This window comes from Bufo gargarizans, chromosome 9, assembly GCF_014858855.1.
Source record: "Bufo gargarizans isolate SCDJY-AF-19 chromosome 9, ASM1485885v1, whole genome shotgun sequence".
In the NCBI taxonomy this organism is placed as follows: domain Eukaryota; kingdom Metazoa; phylum Chordata; class Amphibia; order Anura; family Bufonidae; genus Bufo; species Bufo gargarizans.
The window spans coordinates 183,944,844-183,952,602 of NC_058088.1; positions in this window are offsets into that span (position 1 = coordinate 183,944,844).

The following is a 7,759-nucleotide window of genomic DNA, read 5'->3' on the forward strand; positions in this document are numbered from 1 at the left end:
TAAAATGACACCCCAAAACACATTCCCCAACTTCTCCTGAGTACGGCGATACCACATGTGTGACACTTTTTTGCAGCCTAGGGGCGCAAATGGGCCCAAATTCCTTTTAGGAGGGCATTTTTGGACATTTGGATCCCAGACTTCTTCTCATGCTTTAGGGCCCCTAAAAAGCCAGGGCAGTATAAATACCCCACATGTGACCCCATTTTGGAAAGAAGACACCCCAAGGTATTCAATGAGAGGCATGCCGAGTTCATAGAAAAAAAAAATATTTGGCACAAGTTAGCGGAAATTGATTATTTTTTGTTTTTTCTCACAAAATCTCCTTTCCGCTAACTTGAGACCAAAATTTCAATCTTTCATGGACTCAATATGCCCCTCAGCGAATACATTGGGGTGTCTTCTTTCCAAAATTTGGTTATTTGTGGGGTGTTTGTACTGCCCTGGCATTTGAGGGTCTCCGCAATCATTACATGTATGGCCAGCATTAGGAGTTTCTGCTATTCTCCTTATATCGAGCATACGGGTAATGAGATTATTTTTTTTTTCGTTCAGCCTCTGGACTGAAAGAAAAAGTGAACGGCACAGATTTCTTCATTCGCATCGATCAATGTGGATTAAAAAATCTATGCCAAAAAAAATAGAGGAGGGGAAAGGCGTCTGCCAGGACATAGGAGCTCCGCCCAACATCCATACCCACTTAGCTCGTATGCCCTGGCAAACACGATTTCTCCATTCACATCAATCGATGTGAATGAATAAATCATTGCCGGGATTTTTATTTTTTTATATATATACAAAGTGTTTGTCAAAGCATATGAACACCGCCACCTCCTCAGCTCATATGCCTCGGCAAACGTATCTTTTACTGCAGAGGAGAAATCTCGTCTTGCAGCGCCGCATACACCGACTTGTGTGTAATCTGACAGCAGCGCAATGCTTCTGTCGGAATGCACATCAGTGCTTCAGCTAGTCGATTGGTTGGTCCACCTGGAAGGTAAAAAAAAAAAAAGAAAAAACCAGGCCGCAACGCAATAAATTTTATTAACTTTATAATAACTTTAGAACAGAACATATAAACTTTATTTAACTTTTGAAACTGAACGTTAACCTTTTTGCTTACTGGTGTTTTTTTTTTGTTTTGTTTTTTTACCTTTATAGGACAAACCTCTCCTTCCCCATGGGACAATGTGCAAAGCGCAAATCGCCCAAAGATGTGGCGAAGTGCATTATGCACTTTGTCCCAGGTGAAAGGAGAGGTTTGCAGCAGCTGTGTGTGAATGGGCCCTAATAGCCCTGTGTGCCTGTCCTGTGAGATGTGATCCCTATGCTAAGTGTACCTGTGTGTGGTACTTCCGGAAACACTCTCCAAAGCATAGGGCAGGGTGGTCAGGGCAGTCAGGACAGAAATAGCGGGTGTCACGCCTTATTCCACTCCTGCTACAGACACAACATCTTTTTCGGGGTGACGGTTGGGTTGAGGTACCAGGAACGACACTGGGGAAATGTCGCTCATGTAGACGGCTAACTACACTGGTGGATGGGGCCAAGGAACCTCCTGGGTACAGGAGGTTCTCGATGATCTCTTCCTGAAATTTGAGGAAGGATCCTGTTCTCCCAGCCTTACTGTAGAGAACAAAACTATTATACAGAGCCAATTGAATTAAATATACAGACACCTTCTTATACCAGCGTCTGGTTCTGCGGGAAACTAAATACGGAGACAACATCTGGTCATTGAAGTCCACCCCTCCCATGAGCAAATTATAGTCGTGGACCGAGAGGGGCTTTTCAATGACTCTGGTTGCTCGCTCAATTTGGATTGTCGTGTCTGCGTGAATGGAGTAGAGCATGTAAACGTCACGCTTGTCTCGCCATTTCACCGCGAGCAGTTCTTCGTTACACAAGGCAGCCATCTCCCCCCTTGCAAGACGGGTGGTAATGAGCCGTTGGGGGAAGCCCGCGCGACTAGTTTGCGCGGTGCCACAGCAACCAATCTGTTCTAGAAACAAATGCCTGAAGAGGGCCACACTTGTGTAGAAATTGTCCACATAAAGATGGTACCCCTTGCCAAATAAGGGTGACACCAAGTCCCAGACGGTCTTCCCACTGCTCCCCAGGTAGTCAGGGCAACCGACCGGCTCCAGGGTCTGATCTTTTCCCTCATAGATCTGAAATTTGTGGGTATAGCCTGTGGCCCTTTCACAGAGCTTATACAATTTGACCCCATACCGGGCGCGCTTGCTTGGGATGTATTGTTTGAAGCCAAGGCGCCCGGTAAAATGTATTAGGGACTCGTCTACGCAGATGTTTTGCTCAGGGGTATACAAATTTCTGGTTGAAGTGGTCTATGAGGGGCCGAATTTTGTGGAGCCGGTCAAAAGCTGGGTGGCCTCTAGGACGGGAGGTGCTGATTTTTTTTATCGCCGCAGCGCTTGTAAAGTGATTGTGCAGTGATCAAAAAAAATATGCGCGGGCAGGCTCATCGCTGCGTGACTCTGCCGCGATCCTCCGTTAGGCGGTCCGGAGGCGGTTAAACATTCATGTCGAAAGACACATCTCGTGGTCGTGGAAAAGATGTTAGTCTGAGAAGGGTCAAATCATTGGCAGGCATCAAGCAGAGAAAACATCTAAGGAGATTGCAAAAACTACTCAAATTGGGTTAAGAACTGTCCAACGCATTATTAAAAACTGGAAGGATAGCGGGGACCCATCATATTCAAGGAAGAAATGTGGCAGGAAAAAAATCCATCATGATCATGATCAGCGATCACTTAAACGTTTGGTGAAATCAAAAAAGAAAAACAGTAGAACTCAGTGCTATGTTTAATAGTGAAAGTAAGAGCATTTCCACACGCACAATGCAAAGGGAACTCAAGGGATTGGGACTGAACAGCTGTGTAGCCGTAAGAAAACCACTAATCAGTGAGCAAACTAGAAAAAAAGGCTTCAATTTGCTGGGGAGCATAAAGATTGGACTCTGGAGCAATAGAAGAAGGTCATGTGGTCTGATGAGTCAAGATTTACCCTGTTCCAGAGTGATGGGCACATCAGGGTAAGAAGAGAGGCAGATGAAGTGATGCACCCATAATGCCTAGTGCCTACTGTACCAGCCTGTGGGGGCAGTGCTATGATCTGGGGTTGCTACAGTTGGTCAGGTCTAGGTTCAGCAACAGTATGTGCTCCAAGAATGAGGTCAGCGGACTACCTGAACATACTGAATGACCAGGTTATTCCATCAATGGATTTCTTTTTTGTTCCCTAATGGCACGGGCATATTCCATGATGACAATGCCAGGATTCATCGGGCTCAAATTGTGAAAAAGTGGTTCAGGGAGCATGAGACATCATTTTCACACATGGATAGGCCACCACAGTGTCCAGACCTTAACCCCATTGAGAATCATTGGGATGTGCTAGAGAAGGCTTTGCGGAGCAGTCAGACACTACCATCATCAATGCAAGATCTTGGCAGTGTATTATAATGCATATAGCATAACTGAGGGTAGGTATAGTGCATAATGTTTCATCAGCATAGTGTCCACTATATTCACAAATGCATAATCGTGGCGTCTTGCCACGTGCTCCCTCTCCTTCTCCTCCACTTGCTGGTTTCCAGATAAGTATCTCAATGCGGAGTTGTGCGGGACTATATTTAATTCCCCTCTTCCTCTTACCTGACTTGAGCTTGATCTCCTCTCGACGGGAAAAAACATACATGTCAGGCTGCACAGCAGCTTACAAATGGAGCAGTCTCTTAACATGGATAGCTTGTGTACGGGCCACTGTGGAAAGGGTTAATGTATACTGAGAGATGTTTGGGACTTTCTAGCTAAGGCCTGTTTCACAACGGCTTTAATGGTTCCGGCAGGGGAACAGCCTGTCGAATACATACCTACTGCAGTCATGCAATATCGGAAGTCCTTCCGGCCCCATTCACTATAATGGGGACCAGCGGAGATCCAGCTTCAGCACGGCAAATATGCCAAGAGGCGGCTGGACAAATACTGCTACATGCTGTGCAAAATTACCAGCTTCTTATTATTAAGCCTTTTTCACACTGGCGTTAATGGTTCCAGCAGGCTGTTGCGGCAGGGGAACAGCCTGTGAAACATGTCTAATAATGAGAAGCTAGTAACTTTCCATAATTACCGTAAGGGTTAAAGAAGAGTTTGTTTTGGAAGGGAAAAGCCTGACTTATTTACCACCAAAACCAGACAGACTGGCCTTTTGGCTGTCTGGTTTAGCTCTGTTATATCTGAAAACCTGTTTTTATCTGGTGAAACAGCTGTGTTATTTGCCAGTTATTGAAGCGCTGGCTGATTAAGCAAGCACCGCTCCTGTGCCATATATGCCAAGAGGCAGCTGAACAAATACTGTTTTTGTCTGGTAAAACTGCTGTCTCATTTGTCATTTATTGAAGCGCTAATACAAGTCTATTAGAGACTGCCTTGGCAGCAATCCGCACCCTGCAATCGTATTGTGAGGAGGTTGAGATAGGATGCCTCCTCTCTCTGTAAACCCATTAGATGTGGCAGTCAGCATTGACCATGGCATCCAAGGGGTTAATCCACCAGTATTGGTGTTTTCACCGATGCCAGCAGTAACAGCAGGGGCCTGGTTGAGCAAGCACCGCTCCTGTTCCAGCATGATCACTTCCCACAGTGCTGTGCATGTATGGAGCGTGTTGGGAAGGTTATAACCACTTCACATCCGGGCCATTTGCCCCCTTCCTGACCAGGCCTAATTTTGCAAATCAGACATATGTCACTTTATGTGGTAATAGCTTTTACTTCTACAAGCCATTCAGATAATGTTTTCTCGTGACACATTGTACTTCATGATAGTCATACATTTGAGTCAATATATTTCACCTTTATTTATGAAAAAATCCCAAAATTTTTTACCAAGAATGTAGAATAATTCACAATTTTCAAAATTTCTATTTCTCTGCTTTTAAAACAGAAAGTGATACCTCATAAAATATTTATTACTTAACATTCCCCATAGGTCTACGTTATGTTGACATCATTTTGTAAATGTCATTTAATTTTTTTAGGACCTTTTAGAAGGCTTAGAATTTTAAAAGCAATTCTTAAAATTTTTAAGAAAATTGCCAAAACCGACTTTTTAAGGACCAGTTCAGGTCTGAAGTCATTTTGTGGGGCTTACATTGTGGATACCCCCTATAAATGACCCCGGTGTAGAAACTACACCCCTCAAGTTACTTAAAACTGATTTTTACAAACTTTGTTAACCCTTTAGGTGTTCCACAAGATTTAATGGAAAATGGAGATCACATTTAAAAATTTCACTTTTTTGGCAGATTTTCCATTTTAATCCATTTTTTTTTTTCTTTAATACATCGAGGGTTAACAGCCAAACAAAACTCAATATTTATTACCTGATTCTGCGGTTTACAGAAACACCCCACATGTGGTTATAAACTGATGTAAGGGCGCAGAAGAAAAGGAGCGCCATATGGTTTTTGGGAGGCAGATTTTGCTTAACTGGTTTTTAGATGCCATGTCCCATTTGAAGCCCCCCGATACACCCTTTTGGAAACTAGGGGATAAGGTGCCAGTTTTATTGGTACTATTTGGGGGTACATAAGATTTTTAATTGCTCTATATTATGTTTTTTGTGAGGCAAGGTAACCAAAAATAGTTTTCGCACAGTTTTTATTTTTTATTTTTTACAACATTCATCTGACAGGGTAGATCATGTGCTATTTTTATAGAGCAGGTTGCTTTGGACACAATTATATCAAATATGTCTATTTTCTTTGTTTCAGTTTTACATAATAAAGAATTTTAGAAAAAATAAATGTTTTTGTGTCTCCATTTTCTGAACGCCATATTTTTTTTATTTTTCTGCCGATCGTCTTGTGCAGGGACTCATTTTTTTGCAGGAAGAGTTGACGTTTTTGGGTGCATATGATTTTTTTTGATCATTCATTATAACACTTTATGGGGCAAGATGACCAAAAAAATTGTTGTTTTAGCACAGTTTTTATTTATTTATTTTTATAGAGTAGATTTTTCTTATTTATTTAAGTTTTATACAATAGCATTTTTGAAACAAAAAAAATTATGTTTTAGTGTCTCCGTAGTCTGAGAGCCTTGAGATGGGGGAACTTCATTTCCAGGATGTAAAGACACGAATCACAAAAGATCTATGAGTTTGGTTCTCTGTTGCTGTCACGTCAGTTCTCTGTTTTGGTGTTGTTCGCCTTGACACGTTAGCAGTGCATGCTGGTTGCCAGTGGCAATGTGTTGCAGCATGTGTGCACTGGTCCCTCTATCTTTGTTCCTTCCCAGTCTGGTGTGAGTGGGGTTAAGGTGTGGATCTAGGTGTGGCCTCAGGGCTCTACTTATTCTGGTGCTGTGAGCGTGAGGTCAGTTGTATTCCTGCCTTGGTTGGTGATGGAGCTTTGCTCCTGTCTGTATATTCCATCGGTCCAGTGTGAGGGCCACCTAGTTAGACATACTGTCATTGTGGAGAGTGTGGGGAAACGCCTGTCACAGCTGTGTCACGTTCGTGTCACGGTCTGGTTGCTGTACGCCGTGACACGTTAGCCGTGTATGCTGTGGCCAGAGGCAACGTGTCGTTTAGTCTGCATGTGTATGCACTGCCCCTTATATCTTAGTTCCCCGTCTGGGGCTGGAGGCGTAACTACCTGGCTGGGTGTGGCCACTAAGTTTATTTAGCCTTGGGCCTTTTGGATGGAGTTAGTTGTCCGACAGCCTTTGGTGCTAGAGCTTTGCTAATGTCCGGCTTATTCCATCTGCCCAGTGCTTGACGGCCACCTTGTGGAACATCAAGGTCTCAGCAATGTCTCTCCCAGGTCATCCCCAGTCTCCTTCACTACCCTACTTTTTGTGTGGTGTCGTTTGTATGGGTAGGTGTTATGTCGTGTTGTTGTTACATGTCTGGTGGTGTTTGTTGTCCAGCATGTTTGCTAGACATTCTCCTGACTATCTGTGTGTCCTCCGGAACGGGATGTCAGGGTTCCCCGGAGGGGGCACTACAAGTCTGTATGCAGCTCTGCCTGGGGCCGCCATGTGTCCTATTTGCATGGGGGTCCAGGCAGTAACTGGTGTGCTGGATACCTGGTTGTGGTTGTCTGTACTGTGTCCTATATTGTGTGTGGGCACCAGTACTTATGCTCGGGTTTCAGTTATGGTGGCTGCGGCAGGTAAGTGTGTTGTTCAGTGTGCTTACATGCTGATCCAATCGCTGTATGCGGTCTCCACTGTTTCCTTGCAGCTAGGCTGGTGGAGACTCCTGTTCATCCGTGTCTGGGAGGAATATGTTGTCTCAGCCCTTTCTCTATTTGAGGGATTATCGGGGCAACTGAGGGTCCTAGGTTCCTGGGGGTATGAGCCGTCCTACCACCCAGGTCTGCTCATATGGGTAGGAGTTAGGGCGAGGGTTAGGGAAGCAATAGGAGGTGACCTGCTCCCTTATCCCAGCCTCAGGCCTAATTGCTTATCCACCAGGTCCACATTGTATGGTGGGGGGTTTCCCCCCACTCCCCACTGTGACAGTATGATAAGGGAGCAGGTCACCTCCTATTGCTTCTCTAACCCTCGCCATTACTCTAAGGCCTCTTTCACACTTGCGTTGTTAGGATCCGGCGTGCACTTCCGTTGCCGGAAGTGCCTGCCGGATCTGTAACACCGCAAGTGAACTGAAAGCATTTGAAGACTGATCAGTCTTCAAAATGCGTTCAGTGTTACTATGGCAGCCAGGGCGC